This window comes from Nycticebus coucang, chromosome 13 (genome assembly GCF_027406575.1).
Source record: "Nycticebus coucang isolate mNycCou1 chromosome 13, mNycCou1.pri, whole genome shotgun sequence".
NCBI lineage: Eukaryota > Metazoa > Chordata > Mammalia > Primates > Lorisidae > Nycticebus > Nycticebus coucang.
Window position 1 is genome coordinate 32,517,974 of NC_069792.1, and position 19,936 is coordinate 32,537,909.

At 41.8% G+C, this 19,936-nt stretch overlaps 1 protein-coding gene and 2 pseudogenes across 1 annotated transcript in view; all 3 read left to right on the top strand.

Annotated features, from left to right (window-relative positions):
* The window catches only part of LOC128563315 (minichromosome maintenance domain-containing protein 2-like), a 304,071-nt gene that overhangs the window by 134,543 nt on the left and 149,592 nt on the right, over positions 1-19,936 (top strand). The window lies entirely within an intron of this gene.
* On the top strand, positions 10,712-12,775 carry LOC128563564 (lisH domain-containing protein ARMC9-like; annotated as a pseudogene).
* Positions 17,491-19,725, top strand: LOC128563559 (nitric oxide-associated protein 1-like; annotated as a pseudogene).

Sequence of the window (19,936 nt, forward strand, 5' to 3'; positions counted from 1 at the left end):
AGAAAGGCTATTCAATATTAGGTTAAAGCTTTTAAATATCACTTACTGTATCACTGAAACTTCTAAATTATCAAGGATTCCAAATAAGGTAGAATAATTTTGTTAGCTAGCTTCCCACGCCCTTTCTTTTTTAGACGACCATCACAAAGTGGTATAGCTGGAAGGATCTCTTATAGATCATGAGATAAAGAAAGGGGGCATTTGTTTGCGGTTAGAAAGCCAGAAAGCGGCACAGGCAAGATCCAGAGTTAGGAGACTACTCCAGTGTCCTTTGCTGTGGCAGGCCGTTATACTAGTAGGAGTCGTCATGGTGACTGTGCTGTTATTTGAGTTCCTATCTATACGGTAGTGCCTTTTACCTCTATTTTGCAAGACGAGGCCATTTTCCTGAGTCTCATAGCTAATCCAGGGCAGAATCAGACTTGCCAGGTCGTCCGTCTTCAGAGCTCATTCCCTCAGCTCTTTACTGTCTGCTTCGTGTGTAAACATAGGATGCCTTTAAAAGCAGAGTTCACGGCATTGGTCGTAAAACCCAACATCTCCTCAGTCAGTCCGATGATTCTTTCCTCTGCCCCACACTGTTGAGGATAGTGTCCTTTTGGATGATTTTTCATGAAGAGCAAAATGATAGAAATGGGAATAGTTCAGTTTAATACTTATTTTGGAGACTAAAGCTTTTCATTTTATTATCTGAGCATTGAGGGTTTCTCTGAATTTCTAATTGAAATTTCTTTTTAATTACAACAGATATGTTTGTGTAAGTTCTTCATTAGAGAGATTTTAAAAATGCCTACTATAATTCTTACACAATATCTCAACCTTATAAAAATTCTTGGCACTTAATCCTATAATGGCATGGTACACATTTTAGTCTTTTCTGGAATTTTTTCAGATATTTGCATGCTTAATGTTGATCTAAAAAAATGAAGCTTGGAATTGTTCCTAAATTCTGACTGCTGCTGAACTTCTTGTTTGATTGCATACTTTTTTCTTTCTCTTTCCGTATAGGGCCTCACACTGGGATTTCAAAACTGTTTAGTTAGTGATGAACTAGAAAGTCTGTAGCGCTTAGTGCAGCGCGGTCTATAGCTCATTGAAAAAAGAAAACTCCCTCTGTTATCATAGTGGTCTCCAAAAGTAAAGCATCTTTAATAAATCCACAGAAGAATTTAAAGCTCCTTCCATACAGTCATTAAAATTTTCTTTTAGGGGCAGTGCCTGTGGCTCAGTGAGTAGGGCGCCAGCCCCATATACCAAGGGTGGCAGATTCAAACCCGGCCCCGTCCAAACTGCAACAACAACAAAAAAAATAGCCGGGTGTTGTGGTGGGCACCTGTAATCCCAGCTACTCGGGAAGCTGAGACAAGAGAATCGCCTAAGCCCAACAGCTGGAGTCTGCTGTGAGCTGTCATGCCAGGGCATTCTACCCAGGGCAACAAAGTGAGACTCTGTCTCAAAAAAAAAAAAAAAAAATTTCTTTTAAAGGCAGCACCCATAGTTCAGTGGGTAGGGCGCCGGCCACATACACCAAGGCTGGTGGGTTTGACCCGGCAGGGGCCAGCTAAACAATAATGGCAACTACAACACAAAAATCGCCGGGTGTTGTGGCAGAAACCTGTAGTCCCAGCTACTAGGGAGGCTGAGGCAAGAGAATCGCTTAAGCCCAAGAGTTTGAGGTTGCTGTGAGCTGTGATGCTACAGCACTCTGTAGCTCAGAGGGTAACATAGTAAGACTCTGCCTCCAAGGAGAAAAAATAAATTTTCTTTTAATATTCCCAATGCAGTCATTCATATTAGTTCTTCCTCCCATGTTCCTAAGTCCAGCTCTCAAGAAATAACTGTTTTTCAAGCACAGTTTTTTATTTTTTATTTTTTTTAAACAGAGTCTGACTATATCACCCATGGTAGAGTGCTGTGGCATCACAGTTCACAGCAACCTCAAAACTCTTGGGCTTAAGCGATTCTATTGCCTCAGCCTCCCAAGTAGCTGGGACTATAGGTGCCCACCACAATGCCTGACTATTTCTTGGTTGCAGTTTACATTGTTGTTTAACAGGTCGAGGCTGGGCTCAAACCTGCCAGCTTCGGTGTATGTGGCCAGCACCCTACTCAGTAAGCTACAGGCCCAAGCCTCAAGTACAGTTTTTAATGTAATCCTCACATGTGCGTTGTCTGGTGACATGAAAAAATGTCCTTGGAAGAATCTTACAAGATACCTGAAATTCTTCAGAGAATTCATAGTTGACAAAAAATGTACCAAGTGCATCAGTCCAAAAGTCCGCACCTAATTTTATATTTGTTCTTTAACAGCCATACTTAACATATAAGAAGTAGAAATAAACCTACGTGACTGGAAATAACCCATCAGTTTGGGGACAAATGGTGTACTTTAAATCCTTTATTGAGTGGATTTACTAAACCAAAATTCATTATTCAGTGACATACTGTTTGTGGGTTTTTATTCAGATATTCACTATTAGGAGGCACTTTATCAAGTCACATTTCTTCAGTTTTTTCTGTATATTTCTTAAGTATTAGGGTTTAGGATGATGGCTTTTTAACCCCACATTTAATAAAAATAATAGCAGCTAATGATTACATCCTAACCATCTGCCAGACATTCTGCTATAAGCTTATATGCATTACTGTGTGTCTCATTTAATCATATAGCAGCATTTTGACATATGAATACTGTTTGTATCCCCATTTTAAAGTAAGGATTTAAGTCTTAGAAAGGTTTAAGGTCATATAATAAGTACCAGAGACAAGATACTTGGGTAAAGTTTTCTAATTCAAAGAAAGGCTTATGCTTCACATTTATTACTAAACTGCTGTTATATGACCCTCAATTATCAACAAATAAAATACTTAGAAGATGCTGTACAAGTACTTGTTAGGACAATGTACCCATACATTTTCAAGGGCGTTTTTAACAATGAGGGTTAAACCAGAGTTTTGGTAATACTCAGTTAATCAATTAATCACTATTCCCCAGTTGCAAAGGATTTCCAGTAATACTTATTTTTGTCATTTGTTTTTTAAAAGTTAGCATGATAGTTATTAGTGTTCATTTTTATTCATTACTTGACAGTACATGAGGAGTTAGACAAAGCAAAGTACTTTTCTAAGTTTTGTAGTTGAATGTATTCACAATCCAAAATAGATAGCTTTTAAGTTATTTTGGAAGCTACATTATCTGATTTATGTTAATTATTGGATTTATAGATGTATATTTCTGAGCATTTATTCCTCATTGTAACCAAGAAGCATGAATTGAGAAATAGATACTTAATCAAAATGTACCGTCTGTACCTGTTTATTCTTATGTAATTGTATTGATGATAGTTACATAATCTGACATAAATAAACCGAAGGTCTTATATTTCTCTTAACAGATTTTATTAAACAAAGAAGAGCAGGACTGAATGAATTTATTCAAAACCTGGTTAGGCATCCAGAGCTCTATAACCAGTAAGTCATTATCATTGTATTCTGAAGGGATGCTGAAACCAAATCTAAGAATGTTAAATAAGCCTCACAGAGATTTTATCTCTTCTGTGAAATCGTGCTGTATACTAGGTATGTTTGTAAATTCTTCCTGGAGCATTTCCTCCCTGATGTTCTTAATTCCCTTTGCCCTTCATCAACTTGTTTTCTTTTCTTTCTTCCATTTGTATTTGAATTAGTTTTACAGATTAAACTTGAAATAAATTTGCATAATGCAGTTAAAATATTTTACTAATTATTTGATACTATGTTTGTGCCTTCAAAAAGCATTTAAGTGCCCATTGCCTGCTTTGGGAATGTAAAACTAAATGACTTCCATCCCAGGGCGGCGCCTGTGGCTGAAGGAGTAGGGCGCCGGTCCCATATGCCGGAGGTGGCGGGTTCAAACCCAGCCCCGGCCAAAAACCACACACAAAAAAATGACTTCCATCCCTTTCATCCCTTCTAGAGGCATGGGTTCCCAGCCCAGTGGGAGAGTCAGACGTATAAACAAGTAATTGAAGCTGGGTAGTTTCTATGGTAGAGATGTCAGAAGATAACAGAAAAATATGTGGCCCTCTCTTTTTGAGGATGTCAAGGAAAGCCTTCTAGGACTTAATGCATGTATAATCATTCAAGAAAAAAAGGTAGGGAGAACATTCAGGTAAAGGGAGGAGTACATGTAACAGAGGATGCAAAAACCCGGAACCTCGAGGCCACTTATAACATTCCATGGTGACTGGAACAGGGTAGGGTTTTGGAAAGGAGATGAGGCTGATGGCGTTGGTAGGGTCAGGCACACATGCCCCCAGCCTTTGTTCTAGCTGCAGCAGTGTTCTGTTGACCCACAGAAGGCCTCTAGTCTTTCTCAGCATAGTATTGTAGGCAGATGAAGGCACTTTCCCAGGCCTGGCTGCCCTGTTGGCCCATGCCTGTAATCTCAGCTCTTTGGAAGGCCGAGGTTGGGGGATCACTCAAGGCCAGAAATTTGAGACCAGCCTGAGTATAGCAAGACCTGTCTCTAGAAAATTAAAAAAATTAGCCAGGTGTGGTAGCACTTGTAGTCCCAGCTCCTCAGGAAGACACAGGATTGCTTGAACCCCATTTAAAAATGGTTTGATGGTGAGCTACTATGGCACCACTGTACTCCAGCCTGACTGACATAGCAAGACCTTGTCTGTAAAAAATAAGAAAGAAGGGTGGCGCTTGTGGCTCAACGGAGTAGGGCGCTGGCCCCATATGCCAGAGGTGGCGGGTTTAAAAACCCAGCCCCAGCCAAAAACTGCAAAAAAAAAAAAAAAAGAAGAAGAAGAAGAAAGAAAGAAATACCTGTGAAAACATTGGTAGATCTGTGGCTTAGTTTATGTTTTTATTTTTGAGTCTAGTAGTTGGTTCATAGTGATTACCTTTATTGTCCTTGGTAATTTAATATATGTTACAGTACTTACATTGTTTTGTATGCATAAAGTATTATATTCTAAGAAGAAATAAAGAGGGTAAAGTAAAATATCTGTGGAGCTTTTCCACACCTTACTTAGCTATGTAAATGCAGAAGTTGCTTTATATAGATAAGGATGTAAACACAAAACACTTAAATAATATTTTCAGAAGTACAACACTGAAGGACTGTGTTTTTGAGCACTTGTTCTAAAAACCATGATTACCATTTATATAGTTCTTCATAGTTCAAAGAAGGCATCAACTCTTTTTTTTTTTTTTTTTTGAGACATAGTTTTGCTTTGTCACCCTCGGTAGAGTGCTGTGGCATCACAGCTCACAGCAAGCTAAAACTCTTGGGCTTAAGCAATTCTCTTGCCTCAACCTCCCAAGTAGCTGAGACTACAGGTGCCCGCCACAATACCCGGCTATTTGTTGTTGCAGATGTCATTGATGTTTAGCTGGCCTGGGCTGGGATCGAACCCGCCACCCTTGCTGTATATAGCTGGTGCCCTACCCACTGAGCTACAGGCACAAAGCCAACTTCCACTCTTTTTTAATTTACTTAATTTATTAAGTTACTAAAAATACTAAAACTGATTCTTCCCTGACAAGATCTTCTGCCCAGAGCTATGGATTTCCCCTGATGCTCACAGGTAGGACAAGGGTCAAGGAGGTCTTGCCCCTGGATTAACCAGTGCAGTTCGAGCAGGGGTCTTCACATGAAATTGAATTCCCTTTCTAGTCTGTTCCTTAATGAAGACTTTTTTCTTTCTTTCTTTTTTTTTTTTTCTTTGAGACAGAGTCTTGTCTCAGTCAGTTGCTCTGGGTTAAGCTCCATGATGTCATAGCTCGCAACAACCTCCAACTCTTGGGCTCAAGCAAACCTCTTGCCTCAGCTTCCTGAGTAGCTGGGCCTACTGGCACCTGCCACAATGCCCAGCTAATTTAGCAAAGATTCTTTTACAGTTTGGCTCTTAGTGGAATTACTTGGTTAAACATTATGCCTTTTCCTGAGGACAAGTTCTATGCTATCTTCAGTTTAGATGTACCCTTCTAACCGCCAGTCTTGGCTCTGTGCACTGGCTGTTACTCTGAAATGGTATATGACTGGCTTCTTTGAAATATATTCCATGCATTCAAAGCTTTAATCTGTTCTGTTTTGACAGAGCTGACTTGGAATAAGTATACAAATGATGAGGGTGGTGATTATTCTAATATTTTTAATTGTTACTCAGAAGTTCTAATGCTATATATATAATAAATACTAAATATTCTGAATCTTGAAGTGTAGTATTACAAAGATGTTATATTTGACATTAAAATTCAACTAAAAGCAACTTGATTATTTAAAATCGCCAATTTATAAAACATTGTACTGTAAAATATACAGTTCTTGAGCATACAACTCAATGGATTTTTCTATACTTTTGCCCCCTGTAGCCACCGACAGTACATTCAAGATAGAGAACATTTCCAGCACCCCCAGAATAGCCAGGAGTTTTTTAAACTTAATTTTTTAACTGACATTTTCTTTGTAATAAAAGTGACCTTTCATATTTTCTCGATCCCTTCTCTTCTTAACAGAACTTTAATTTTCATGCTCTTCATTTGATATCTTCATTTAAAATAGTAAAGGTTTTTTTTTTTTTTTTTTGTAGAGACAGAGTCTCACTGTACCACCCTTGGGTACAGTGCCATGGCGTCACACGGCTCACAGGAACCTCTAACTCTTGGGCTTATATGATTCTCTTGCCACAGCCTCCCGAGGAGCTGGTACTACAGGCACCCACCACAACGCCCGGCTATTTTTTTGTTGCAGTTTGGCCGGGGCTGGGTTTGAACCCGCCACCCTCGGCGTATGGGGCCTGCGCCCTACTCACTGAGCCTCAGGCGCTGCCTTAAAATAGTAAGATTGCAAGAAGCCAATCAAGCCTTTTATTACTATTGAGGAAATGTACTTTAAAAATAGCTTTACTTCAGTAGCTGGGCATTGTGGCGGGAGCCTATAGTCCCAGCTACTTGGGAGGCTGAGGCAAGAGAATCGCCTAAGCCCAAGAGCTGGAGGTTGCTGTGAGCTATGACGTCTTGGCACTCTACCGCAGGCGACAAAGTGAGACTCTGTCTCTTAAAAAAAAAAAAAAAAAGCTTTACTTCAATAGATAAAAGCTCATTTTTAAGATAACTTTATTAAAATCAAATTTAAAAATCATTAAAAAGTAGAATAAAATGTTATTAGTTTCTCTGACCTGTATATGGAGGAGGGTTGTCTGAGAATACTGGCAATGAATGATGTATCACAAAGTAAAACACAGAGAAATTTGAGTATTAAAAACTTCTCGTAAATCATAAATGAATTATCAATCGTAAATGAAAAATACAAAAATATTTTCCATAATAAAAATCAATAGAGAAGTAAAGTTAATATAGAAAGAACTCATGCAAATAATACCCTCAAGACACCGAAAGAAAAATAAAGCAAAAGAGCTGTTTACAAAAGAGGAGATACAAGTGGCTGATTAATTATTAGAAAAACTGAACATTTCCTTAAGAAATGAAAATGGCCCGATGCAGTGGCTCTTGCTTATAATCCTAGCACTTTGGGAGGCTGGGGCACAAGGATTGCTTGAGGCCAGGAGTTCAAAACCAGCACAGGTAAGACAGCAAGATTTTATCTCTACAAAAAATAAAAATAAAAATTAGCTTGTTGTGATTGCACATGATTGTGGCCCCAGCTATTTGGCAGGCTGAGGTGGAAGGATTGCTTGAGCCCTGGAATTTGAGTTTACAATGAGCTATGACCATGCCATTGTACTCTAGCCTGGGTGACCCTCAAAAAAATAAAGAAAGAAAGAAAAAAAATGGAAGCGTAAGATTCAGAAAAGTGCCCAGATGATGTCTATACAGCTCAACGAATGATCAGAAAGGGAACACACCTCAGTTGTCACTTTTACCCCCCACCAGGCCAAGAAATAAAACGTTATCAATACCCCTGAAGCCCCTCACACATCCTCTTTCAATCTCTGTGTCTTCTTTTCTTCCTAAAAGTAACTATTGTCCTGATTTTTAATAATATAGATTCGCCGCCTAGTTTTTAAACTGTATGTAAATAGAATCATACAATTTTTTTTCTCCAGCTGGCTTATTTTCAACAAGGTGAGAGTTACCCAGGTTGTTCTATGGAGCTGTAATTTATTTCCTTTGCTATGTAATATTCCATTGTATGAATGTGCCACAGTAATCTGTTCTACTATTGATGCACACTTGAGTTGTTTCTGTTTTCTGGCTATTGTAAATTATATTGTCATTAACAACTTTTGGTGCACACATGCAAACATTCTTTATGTATCTTGAAGCAGAACTTCTGGGTTATAGGATATGTATATGTTTAACCTTAGTGGATAATGTTGAATGGTTTTCCAAAATGTTAGTACCAGTTTCATACTTCTACCATCAAATCACATTGCTTATCTCACCAGCACTTAGCATTGTTAGTCTTTCCATTTTAGTAAGTCGTTAGTTTCTTTAATTTGCATTTGCGTAATACCTTTTTAGAAAAATGCAGTTTTTCACTTACCAAATTATCAAAGATGTTAATATACAATGTGTATTTGTATATACCTTTAATGCAAACCAAGGCTGGGAGAGTTTTCAGGGTGTTCCTATACTGCTAACAGAGTGTAAATTGGTATAACCTCTCTGGAAATCACTTTAACAAATTATTTAATGCTGAAAAATTCTTTACAATTCTGACCAGTCATTTTATTTGTAAAAATCTGCAGTTTCGAGGCTGGTGGATTGCCTAGGTGCATGGGTTGAAGACCAGCCTGAGCTAGAGCGAGACCCAGTGTCTAAGTATAGCTGGGTGTTGTAGTGGGCGCCTGTCATCCCAGGTATTTGGGAGGCTGTGGCAAGAAAATTGCTTAAGCCCAAGACTTTGAGGTTGCTGTGAGCTATGATGCCACAGTACTCTACTGAGGGCAGCAAAATAAGGCTCTATCTCAAAGAAAAAAAAAATCTGTGCAGTTCTAACGTTAGCAGAAAGGTGGTCAATTGCAGTGTTATTTATAGTAATGAAATTGTATAGTAAAAAGTTGGAAGCCATCTATAGATCCTAAAGTAAAAGAATCATTCAGTAACATGTCTTTTTATTTTTTTCATTCAGTAACTTTTGGTGCACCCATATTATACAACATCATATATCTATCGAAAGTTACTGTTTATCAAGAGTTTTTTTAACAACATTGGCAAATGTTTATAATTAATTTTTAAGTGAAAAACATAAAAATTTAAATATAGCATGATCCTAATTATGCAGAGAACAAGACTGAAATAAAACATGCTAAAATGGTAATAGTGCTTGTGTGTGGTAAGATTAAAAATCCCCACCCCCTTTTATTGAGATAAAATTCAACATTTTAAGTATTTTAAAGTATATAATTCAGTGGTGTTTAATATAGTCACAATGCTGTTCAACCATCTTCAGCATCTAATTCTATTACTCCAAGTCTAATCTGATATTTTCATCCCCCCCACAAAAGAAACTATCTCCAAATTGTCTCTTCCTCCAACTTTTGAAACCACTATTCTATTCCTGTCTCTATAGATTTGCCTATTCTGAGTATATCAAAAATGAAATCATACGGGCAGTGCCGGTAGTTCAGTGGGTACAGCACCCGCCACATACACCAAGGATAGCGAATTTGAACCTGGCCTGAGCCTGCTAAAATCAACGATGACAACTGTAACTACAACCAAAAAATAGCTGGGCATTGTGGCGGGTGCCTGTAGTGCCAGCTACTCGGGAGGCTGAGGCAAGAGAATAGCTTAAGCCCAAGAGTTTGAGGTTGCTGTGAGCTGTGACGCTACAGCACTCTACCCAGGGTGACAGCTTGAGACTCAACCTCAAAAACTAAATAAATAAAGTGAAATCATACAGTACGGTCTGGTTTCTCTTCAGAGTGGGTAAATCTTACTAAAGATTTCCGTGGAGAATGGGCAGCACCTGCAGCGCAGTGGGTAGAGTACGGGCCACGTACACCCAGGCTGGTGGGTCAAACCGGCCTGAGCCTGCTCAAATCAACGTGACTACTGCAACAACAACAAAATAAATAGTCGGGCATTGTGGCAGGCACCTGTGGTCCCAGCTGTTTGGGAGGCTGAAGCAAGAGAATTGCTTAAGCCCAAGGGATTGAGGTTGCTGTGAGCTGTGACACCACTCTACCCAGGGCGACATAGTAAAACTCTGTCTCAAAAAAAAGATTTCCGTGGAGAGGAACAAGTTGAGTTTTTAATCAATTTTTTGTGGTCTAGCTTTGGCAAAGCTAATAATAAACAAATAGAATCAAATCAAATAGTCAAATCAAATGGAAACAAATAGAATAATAAATAAACAAATAGAAAAGGATCACAATATGTGATCCTTTCGGCTGGGTGTGGTGGCTCATGCCTGTAGTCCTAGCACTCTGGGAGGCTGAGTCGGGTGGATTGCCTGAGCTCATGTGTTTGAAACCGTCCTGAGTCAGAGCCAGACCTTGTCTCTAAGAAAAAAAAAAAAAAAAAAAAAGGCTGGGTGTTGTGGCAGGCACCTGTAGTCCCAGCTACTTGGGAGGCTGAGGCAAGAGAATCACTTGATCATAAACCACATTTTGTTTATCCATTCATCCACTGATGGATATTTGGGGTGTTTCCACTTTTTAGCTATTATGAATAATGCTGTAGGGTGGAGGCTGGTCCGCGGCCGAAGTACAGACATTTTTCCTGTGAGAATTACCAGGAACAGTACAATATGGAGGATATTCTGGCTCATGAATCTGAAATACTCGAACTAGTGAAAGAGTATTTAGATTTTGCTGAATTTGAAGATACCTTGAAAACATTTTCCAAAGAATGCAAAATAAAAGGAAAACCATTATGTAAAACAGCAGGTGGATCTTTACAGGACTCTAAATCATTGATAATTCAGAAGGCTCTTGTCTCTGCATTTGACAATGGAGACCAGAAGGTGTTCTTCAATTTATGGGAAGAACACATTCCCAGTTTCATCCAAAATGGTGACGCCCTTGCCCAGAAGTTGGAATTCTATCTTCACATCCATTTTGCCATCTATCCTCTGAAACATTCCGTAGGGAGACCGGACAGAGAGGAGCTGGAGGAAAGGATTTCTTACTTCAAAACCTACCTGGAGACCAAAGGAGCAGCGCTGAGCCAGACCACCGAGTTTCTTCCTTTCTATGCCCTTCCTTTTCTTCCCAACCCTATGGTACACCCTTCGTTTAAAGAACTCTTTCAGCATTCCTGGACTCCAGAGTTAAAGTTGAAGTTGGAAAAGTTTCTAGCTTTAATATTTAAAGATAGCAACACGCTGAAGCTTTTAACAGTGTATAAGGAGAATGGACAAAGTAACAAAGAGATGTTGCAGCAGCTCCACCAGCAGCTGGTCAGAGCTGAACTTAGGTCAGTGACCTACCTGAGACGTACAGTAAGATCCAAGCAGACTACCACAATCTCATTGGAGTCACAGCAGAGCTGGCGGATTCTCTCAGGCCACAGTCAGTGGCAAGACGATCACTCCTGAGTACCTCCAGAGTGTCCGTGTCTGCCTCTTCAGCAACCAGATGTGGCAGAGCCTGGCTCATAGCGTGGACTTCACAAGGCCTGGGACGGCTTCCACCATGTTACAAGCTTCCTTGGCACCCGTGAGACTGAAAGATGTCCCATTACTGCCCTCCCTGGATTATGAGAAACTGAAGAAGGATTTGATTTGGGGGAGTGATCGTTTAAAAGCCTTCTTGTTGCAGGCTCTGCGCTGGCGCTTGAGCACCTCCCGTCCTGGAGAGCAGAGGGAGGCGGTTCTGCAGGCCTACATCAGCAACGACCTCTTGGACTGTCATACCCACAACCAGAGAAATGTGCTTCACTTGCTGCACGCAAAGAGTGAGGTGGTGCGGCAGTACATGGCCAGGCTCATCAACGCTTTTGCGTCACTAGCTGAAGGTCACCTCTACCTTGCTCAGAACAAAATGGTGCTGTGGATGCTGGAGGGAAGGCTGAAGGAGGACAAGGATGTCATCACCCAGGAGAATGTCCTTGGGGCCTTGCAAAAGTTCAGCCTCAGGCGCCCGCTGCATCGCTTCAAGATGGTCTCATCTTCTGGCTGATTGATATTCTGAAGGACTCTGATTGCCTGTCTGACTACACACTGGAGTTCTTAGTGGCTTTGCTTATGAACCTCTGCCTCCGGAATGCAGGGAAGAACATGTGTGCCAAGGTGGCAGGCCTCGTGCTCAAAGTCCTTTCAGATCTGCTTGGCCATAAAAGCCACGAGATCCAGCCGTATGTGAATGGAGCTCTGTACAGCATCCTTTCTATTCTGTCCATCCAGGAGGAAGTGAGAGCAATGGGGATGGAAGACATCCTACACTGCTTCATCAAAGAAGGCAACACTGAAATGATCCACCAGATTTTTTTTTTTTTTTTCGTTTTTGGCTGGGACTGTGTTTGAACCCATCACTTCTGGCATATGGGACCGACGCCCTACTCCTTGAGCCACAGGCACCGCCCCGCCAGATAGAATTTATCATCAAGCAACTTAATTCTGGTCAGTTTAAGGCAACATTCCGGGATCTTTCTTGTGAATCATTCACAAGAAATGTACCGGAAAGATACATGGACTGTCTTATAGGGCCTTGTCATGCTTCTGCCAGCATTCATTCAAGAAGCATTTAGGGAGGTGAAGAGACCTAAGTGAACCCACTAACAAGAGTTCATTCAGGTATTCAAGGCCAGATTGTCCAAAGATTAATAATATCTTATCACACTTAACAGATACAGCCAACAAAAAGAATTTAAAGGCAATTACAGAAGCCCTTCCCTAGCCTTGTGTGTTCTCTTTATGTGGCCCCTCCCTTTCCTCTCCTAAATCCTGCCCCACTGTTAAGGGTGGCTTCCCCAGGTTCCTGTCAGGGAATGAAAACAGGTGCCAGCCTTTCCAGCACCACTGTGGAAAATGGCATCCCCCACATTTATTCATTCAATCCAAAACAAACAAACAAACAAAAAATAATGCTGCTCTGAGTAGTCCTGTGTGAGTTTTTGTGTGAACATACTCATGTGTTGTTATTTCTCTTGGATATATGCCCAGGAGTGGAATTGTGGGGACATACAGTAACTGTTTAACTTTTCAAGGAACTATGAAACTGTTTTTCACAGCAGCTGTACCATTTTACATTCATGCCAGCCCTTCCCTTTTTATTTGTATTTTATTTATTTATTTATTTTTTGAGACAGAGCCTCAAGCTGTCACCCTAGGTAGAGTGCCATGGCATCACAGCTCACAGCAACCTCCAGCTCCTGGGCTCAAGAGATTCTCCTGCCTCTGCCTCCCAAGTAGCTGGGACTATAGGCGCCCGCCACAGCGCCTGGCTATTTTTTGGTTGTAGCTATCATTGTTGTTTGGCAGGCCCAGGCTGGATTCGAACCTTCCAGGTTAGGTGTATGTAGCTGGTGCCTTAGCCACTTGAGCCACAGGTGCCGAGCCAGCCCTTCCCTTTTTAAAAATTTTTTTTTTATCTTTTGAATTCCCTGCAATGAATGTATATTGTTTGTAATTGTTTATCTTTTGAATTCCCTGCAACGAATGTACATTGTACCAGGTGTAGAGAGTGAATCATTCCTCAGAATTGTCACTAATCCACGCGTGGCCCATCTTTCATTTTAGTCCATTTTTTTCTCTTTATTATGTATTTATTTATTTATTGGCAACAGAGAGTCTCACTATGTTGCCCTTGGTAGAGTGCTTTGGTGTCACAGCTCACAGCAACCTCAAACTCTTGGGCTTAAGTGATTCTCTTGCCTGAGCCTCCCAGTAGCTGAGACTACAGGCACCTGCCACAACGCCCAGCTATTTTTTGTTGTAGTTGTCATTGTTGTTTAGCTGGCCCGTGCCGGGATCAAACCCGCCACCCTTGGTGCATTTGGCCAGCGCCAGAACCACTGTGCTGTGGGTGCTGTGTCTTTCTCCTCAGCCTTGATCTTCGTAACCATTTCCTCATCGTCACCGTTGACATCCAGGTTAATATGTTGGATATATGTGCTTGCATATCTGTATCTATGTAACTTTGTTAAAATTAGACTTACTGATGCTTTGTGTGTACACATATTTATATATATATATATATATATATATATGTAGATAGAAAGGAAATATATATATCCTGTGTTACGGTTCCTTGTTTCTGGCTGCTGACTGATATTTTCTGTAGTCTGTTAGCATAGTTGATTTCCCTGATGCCTACTTTGCTTCAAATTCCTACTGTAGAGAATCCTGCAGTGAATGTCATGGTTACTACATGCCTTTGCCTGGTCCTGCACATAATTTTTGTATGGTTTAATTCCTAGAACTGGAATTTCTGGGCCCAGAGAAAATGCATACACAGTTTCAGCAAGTATTGCCAGGTTTCTTTACAGAAAAGTTGTCTTGTTCTGTCTTCTCACCAGCAATACATGAGGGTGTCTCTTTCCCTAAGTCCTTACTAACTTCTGGTATTAGCTTTCTTTTTCCCCTCTTTTTTTTTTTTTTTTTAGAGGCAGAGTCTTACTTTGTCGCCTTTTGTAGAGAGCTGTGGTGTTACAGCTCACAGCAACCTCCATATCCTGGGCTTAGGCGAGTCTCTTGCCTTAGCCTCCCAAGTAGCTGGGACTACAGGATCCTGCCACAACACCCGGCTATTTTTTTGCTGGGGCTGGGTTCAAACCCGCTACCCTCAGTATAAGGGGCCGGCACCCTACTCACTGACCCACAGGCACCACCCCTGGTATTATCTTCCTAATTTTTGTCTGTTAGTAGATATAAAATGGTATATCCTTCTTGTTTTAATTTATATTTTTTGGTTATTAGTGAAGTTAGCATCTTCATAAATTTGCTTTGTCATTTACGTTGTCTCTATCAACTACCTCTTTATGCCTTTGCCCATTTGTCTGTTGGTTTCCTTGTTTTTTAAAAAAATAATTTTCTTATTGCTTTTATAATGTTAATAGATTTTGTTGGCTTTCTTACTATCAGTGCTAATATAGTTATTTCTATATTGGTTTCTATTTTAAAAGGCAGAAAACCTGTAGAAATGCTGTTGAAGTTATAATAAAGTTCATTTTTGTTTTTAGTCCAGATGTCAGAGCATTCCTTCCAATGGACAGTCCAAAACACCAGTCAGATCCATCTGAAGATGACGATGAAAGAAGCATTCAGAAGGTAGTAAGAGGAATTTTTTTTAACAGAAAAAATACCATTCCCCCAAAGTTGAAATTAGTGGCAACTTTAGGGCAACATATACTTAAAATGAAGTAACTTCATCCATAGTAGGTTTCTGCTAAATAAAATACATAAAGACAAACATGTACAACTTACTGATCACTTTTTTTTCTGATCTCTATTTCATATAAAATTTATAGGATGAATATTTATGTAATAAAAAGTAGTATAAGTGAATTAAAGAAAAATTTGAAAATAGCAGTTAATAAAGTATTACCCATATTTTTTGCCACCCAGACCTAGTAATTTTTTTCAATTTATTTGTTTATTTATTTTTTACTTTTTAAAATTTTTTTGTTTTTATTAAATCATAACTGTGTACCTTGATGCATTTATGATACCTTTGTAATTATGATGCATTATGGCAGGATAACTGATTTGATATACAATGTGAAATGTTTACATTGAACTGATTAATATGTCCATCACAATTACACTCTTTCTGTTTTTTTTTTTTTTTTGTAGAGACAGAGTCTCACTGTATCACCCTCGGGCAGAGTGCCGTGGCGTCACACGGCTCACAGCAACCTCCAACTCCTGGGCTTAAGCTATTCTCTTGCCTCAGCCTCCCGAGCAGCTGGGACTACAGGCGCCCGCCACAACGCCCGGCTATTTTTTGTTGTTGTTGCAGTGTGGCCGGGGCTGAGTTTGAACCCGCCACCCTCGGTATATGGAGCCGGCGCCCTACTCACTGAGCCACAGGTGCCACCCATACTCTTTTCTTAATAGTTTTTAAATGTACCATTGCATTATGCACATTAGGTGAGGTTCCCCCCCCAAGTACCCTCCTGCCTCCCGAGACCTAGTAATTTTTAATATTTTAGTGATTTTCTTTCCTGTATTCTCCTAATTATCTAATTTTATCTCATAAAAATTAATCTTAATTTTATTTCTCTAATGATAATTATAACAGTGTGTACAAGTATATATTTTTCACTTTACGTCTTACTTTTCGATCATTATTTATATTTATCATCATCACTGTACTTGAAATTATTGTTTTGAATTTTGGCCAGCAGGAAAGGCCTTTTCAACCACAAATTACATAGCTCTTCCTCTGCCTTGTCAGGTTTTTATACATAGAGCAATCCGTACACACATGCCATTTGGTATCAACTAACTTTTATTTCTATGTATAGGTACATAATAAATATATATTCTTAATAGAGAATGGGGTATTGTTATTTTTTTAACTAGATTAGGATAGCAAAAAGTAAAATAAACTTGTACCTTATTTTGAAGATGTTTTCATCATTTACTTTAGAAAGTTGTATAGAAAGGGTAAACTGTAATAATTTAACTCAATATATTATGTAGCAATTAAAATTATAATTATGGGGCGGCGCCTGTGGCTCAGTGAGTAGGGCGCTGGCCCCATATGCCGAGGGTGGCGGTTCAAACCCAGCCCCGGCCAAACTGCAACAAAAAAATAGCCGGGCGAGGCTGAGGCAAGAGAATCGCGTAAGCCCAAGAGTTAGAGGTTGCTGTGAGCCGTGTGACGCCACGCCACTCTACCCGAGGGCGGTACAGTGAGATTCTGTCTCTACAAAAAAAAAAAAAAAAAAAAAAAAAAAATTATAATTATGAATACAATTAAATATAATATATTTATAATTCAAGCTTTGTAATTATTATTAAATATGTACATGAAAATTTGAGGTGTTGGGTTGATTGACATTTTTCTTTAGAAGGTATTTTAATTTTCTTATGGCTTTATTTTTCTAATTTAAAAGCTAATGTTATGTACTAGAACATATTACTATCCTAGGGCTAAAATATTCATTTGGGAAAAAAAAATATTCCTTTTTTGTGACTATTAGGAAGTAGCATTTTTTTTTCTCTGATGCCCTCAAAAGATTCTTACTTATGAGAACAAATTTAACCTTTGTATCTTTGACATGGTTGCTCCTATGACAGTGTAAAAATTTATATATTTGCTGGCAGGATGCCCATAGCTCAGTGGTTAGGGTGCCAGCCATGCGGCTTGTATGTTCGAACCTGCCCCGGGGTATGGCTCAGTCGGTAAGGCGCCAGCCCCATATACCGAGGGTGGTGGGTTCAAACCCGGCCTCGGCCAAACTGCAACCAAAATATGGCCGGGCGCCTGTAGTCCCAGCTGCTCGGGAGGCTGAGGCAAGAGAATCGCTTAAGCCCAGGAGTTGGAGGTTGCTGTGAGCTGTGTGAGGCCACGGCACTCTACCGAGGGCCATAAAGTGAGACTCTGTCTCTACAAAAAATAAAATAAAAAAGCTGCCCGGAGCAGCGCTCCCCATGCTGTCTGCACGCCTGGCGCCCACGCTGCTCAGTCCCTTCCTGCGGCGATCCGCTCCCACTGTAGGGCGCCATGGCCTCTGGGAGACGCTCCTGGGGAGGCGGTGCGCGGCCGCCGCCTCCTCCGGGCCCGCGGCGGACCTGGGCCCTGAGCCTCCTCATGGCCTCACGGAGGCTGAGAGTTATGAAGGAAGCCCTAACATGCAGGAGCGGTTTCTGTTCCCCGAGTACGTCCTGGAGCCTGAGCCCGCGCCCACCCGGAAAGAGCTGCTGGAACAACTGCAGCAGCAGCACCAGGAGAGGGAGCAACCCAGGCGGACGCAGAAGCCACGGGTCGGCCGCCGGGCGCACCCTGTCGTGGGGCACCCGGACCCGGCGGTGCCGCCCAGCGGCCAGCACTGCTCGGGTTGCGGGGCAGAGCTGCACTGCCAGGACCCCGGCGTGCCCGGCTACCTGCCCAGCGAGAAGTTCCTGCGCGCGGCGCAGGCGGACGGCGGGCTGGCGCCGGACGTGGGCCAGCGCTGCTGGCTCCTGGTGCACCACCAGCGCGCCCTGCGCCTGCAGGGGAGCCGCGAACAGTACTCTGAGCTGGTGAGCACCGCGCGGCGGCGGCCCGGGCCCGCCCTGGTGCTCTACATGGTGGACCTGCTCCACCTGCCCGACGCCCTGCTGCCCGACCTGCCGGCACTGGTAGGCCCCAAGCAGCTGATCGTGCTGGGGAACAAAGTGGACCTGCTGCCCCAAGACCCCCCGGCTACCGGCAGCGGCTCCGGGAGCGGCTGTGGAACGACTGTGCCCGCGCCGGACTTTTGCTGGCCCCTGGCCACGGAGGGCCACAGCTCCCCAGCCGGGACGGGCCGCAGGACAGAGAGGAGAATTCGAATCGGTCGGACAGGTCGTGCACGGTGGTCCGGGACGTGCGTCTCATCAGCGCCAAGACTGGCTATGGCATCGAAGAGTTAATCTCGGCACTTCAGCGCTCCTGGCGCTACCGTGGTGATGTCTACCTGGTAGGATCCACAAACGCTGGCAAGTCCACTCTCTTTAACACGCTCCTGAAGTCCGATTACTGCACCGCCAAGGGCGCCCAGGCCATCGACCGGGCCACCATCTCCTCTTGGCCAGGAACTACATTAAACCTTCTCAAGTTTCCTATTTGCAACCCAACTCCTTATAGAATGTTTGAAAGGCACAAAAGACTTAAAGAAGATGCAGCTAAAGCCCTAGAAGATCTTAGCGAGCAAGAACAACATCAACTTAATGTTTTGAAAAAGCATGGCTATGTAGTAGGGAGAGTTGGAAGAACATTCTTGGATTCAGAAGAACAGAAGGATGAAGATGCCTTTGAATTTGATGCTGATTCACTTGCCTTTGACATGGAAAATGAACCCGTTACAGTTGAACCTACATCCACCAAACAAGTAGTATTGACTGCACAAGATGTGAGAGATGCCCGCTGGTTTTATGACACGCCAGGAATTACAAAAGAAAATTGCATTTTAAATCTTCTAACAGAAGAAGAAGTAAAGATTGTTTTGCCAACAAATTTCATTGTTCCAAGAACTTTTGTGCTTAAACCACGAATGGTTCTATTTTTGGGTGCTCTAGGCTGCATTGATTTCCTACAGGGAAACCAGTCAGCCCGGTTTACGGTTGTGGCTTCCAACCTCCTCCCCGTGCACATTACTTCCTTGGACAAGGCGGATAGTTTGTATGAGAAGCAGGCAGGTCACACGTTACTGCAGGTTCCAATGGGTGGAAAAGAAGGAATGGCAGACTTTCCTTCTCTTGTTGCTGAAGACATTATAGTAAAAGAAGGACTTGGGGAATCCGAAGCGGTTGCTGACATCAAGTTTTCCTCTGCAGGTTGGGTTGCAGTAACGCCTCGTGGGAAGGACAGATTGCATCTCCGAGGCTACACACCTCAAGGAACGGTTCTGACGGTCCGGCCCCCGCTCTTGCCGTATATCGTTAACATCAAAGGACAGCGCATCAAGAAAAGTGCGGCCTATAAAACCAAGAAGCCTCCTTCCCTCGTGTATAATCTGCAGAAGAAGAAAGGATAAATGTATGAGGCTGACTTTGTTCCTGCTGGATATTGACCATAACAAGACACATTGAAATTATATTAAATATGGGAGGCACCTGTGGCTCAAGGAGTAGGGCGCCAGCCCCATATGCCGTGGGTGGCGGGTTGAAGCCCGGCCCAGCCAAAACTGCAAAAAAAGAAATTATATTAAATATAGCCTATGGGCGGTGCCTGCGGCTCAAGGAGTAGGGTGCCAGTGCACATGCCGGAGGTGGCGGGTTCAAACCCAGCCATGGCCAAAAATTGCAAAAAAAAAAATAAAATAAAATAAATATAGCCTATAATAAAATTCCCCTGCTCCTACCCCATTTAAAGATCTTAACAGTTGACCTTTTTTTTTTTTT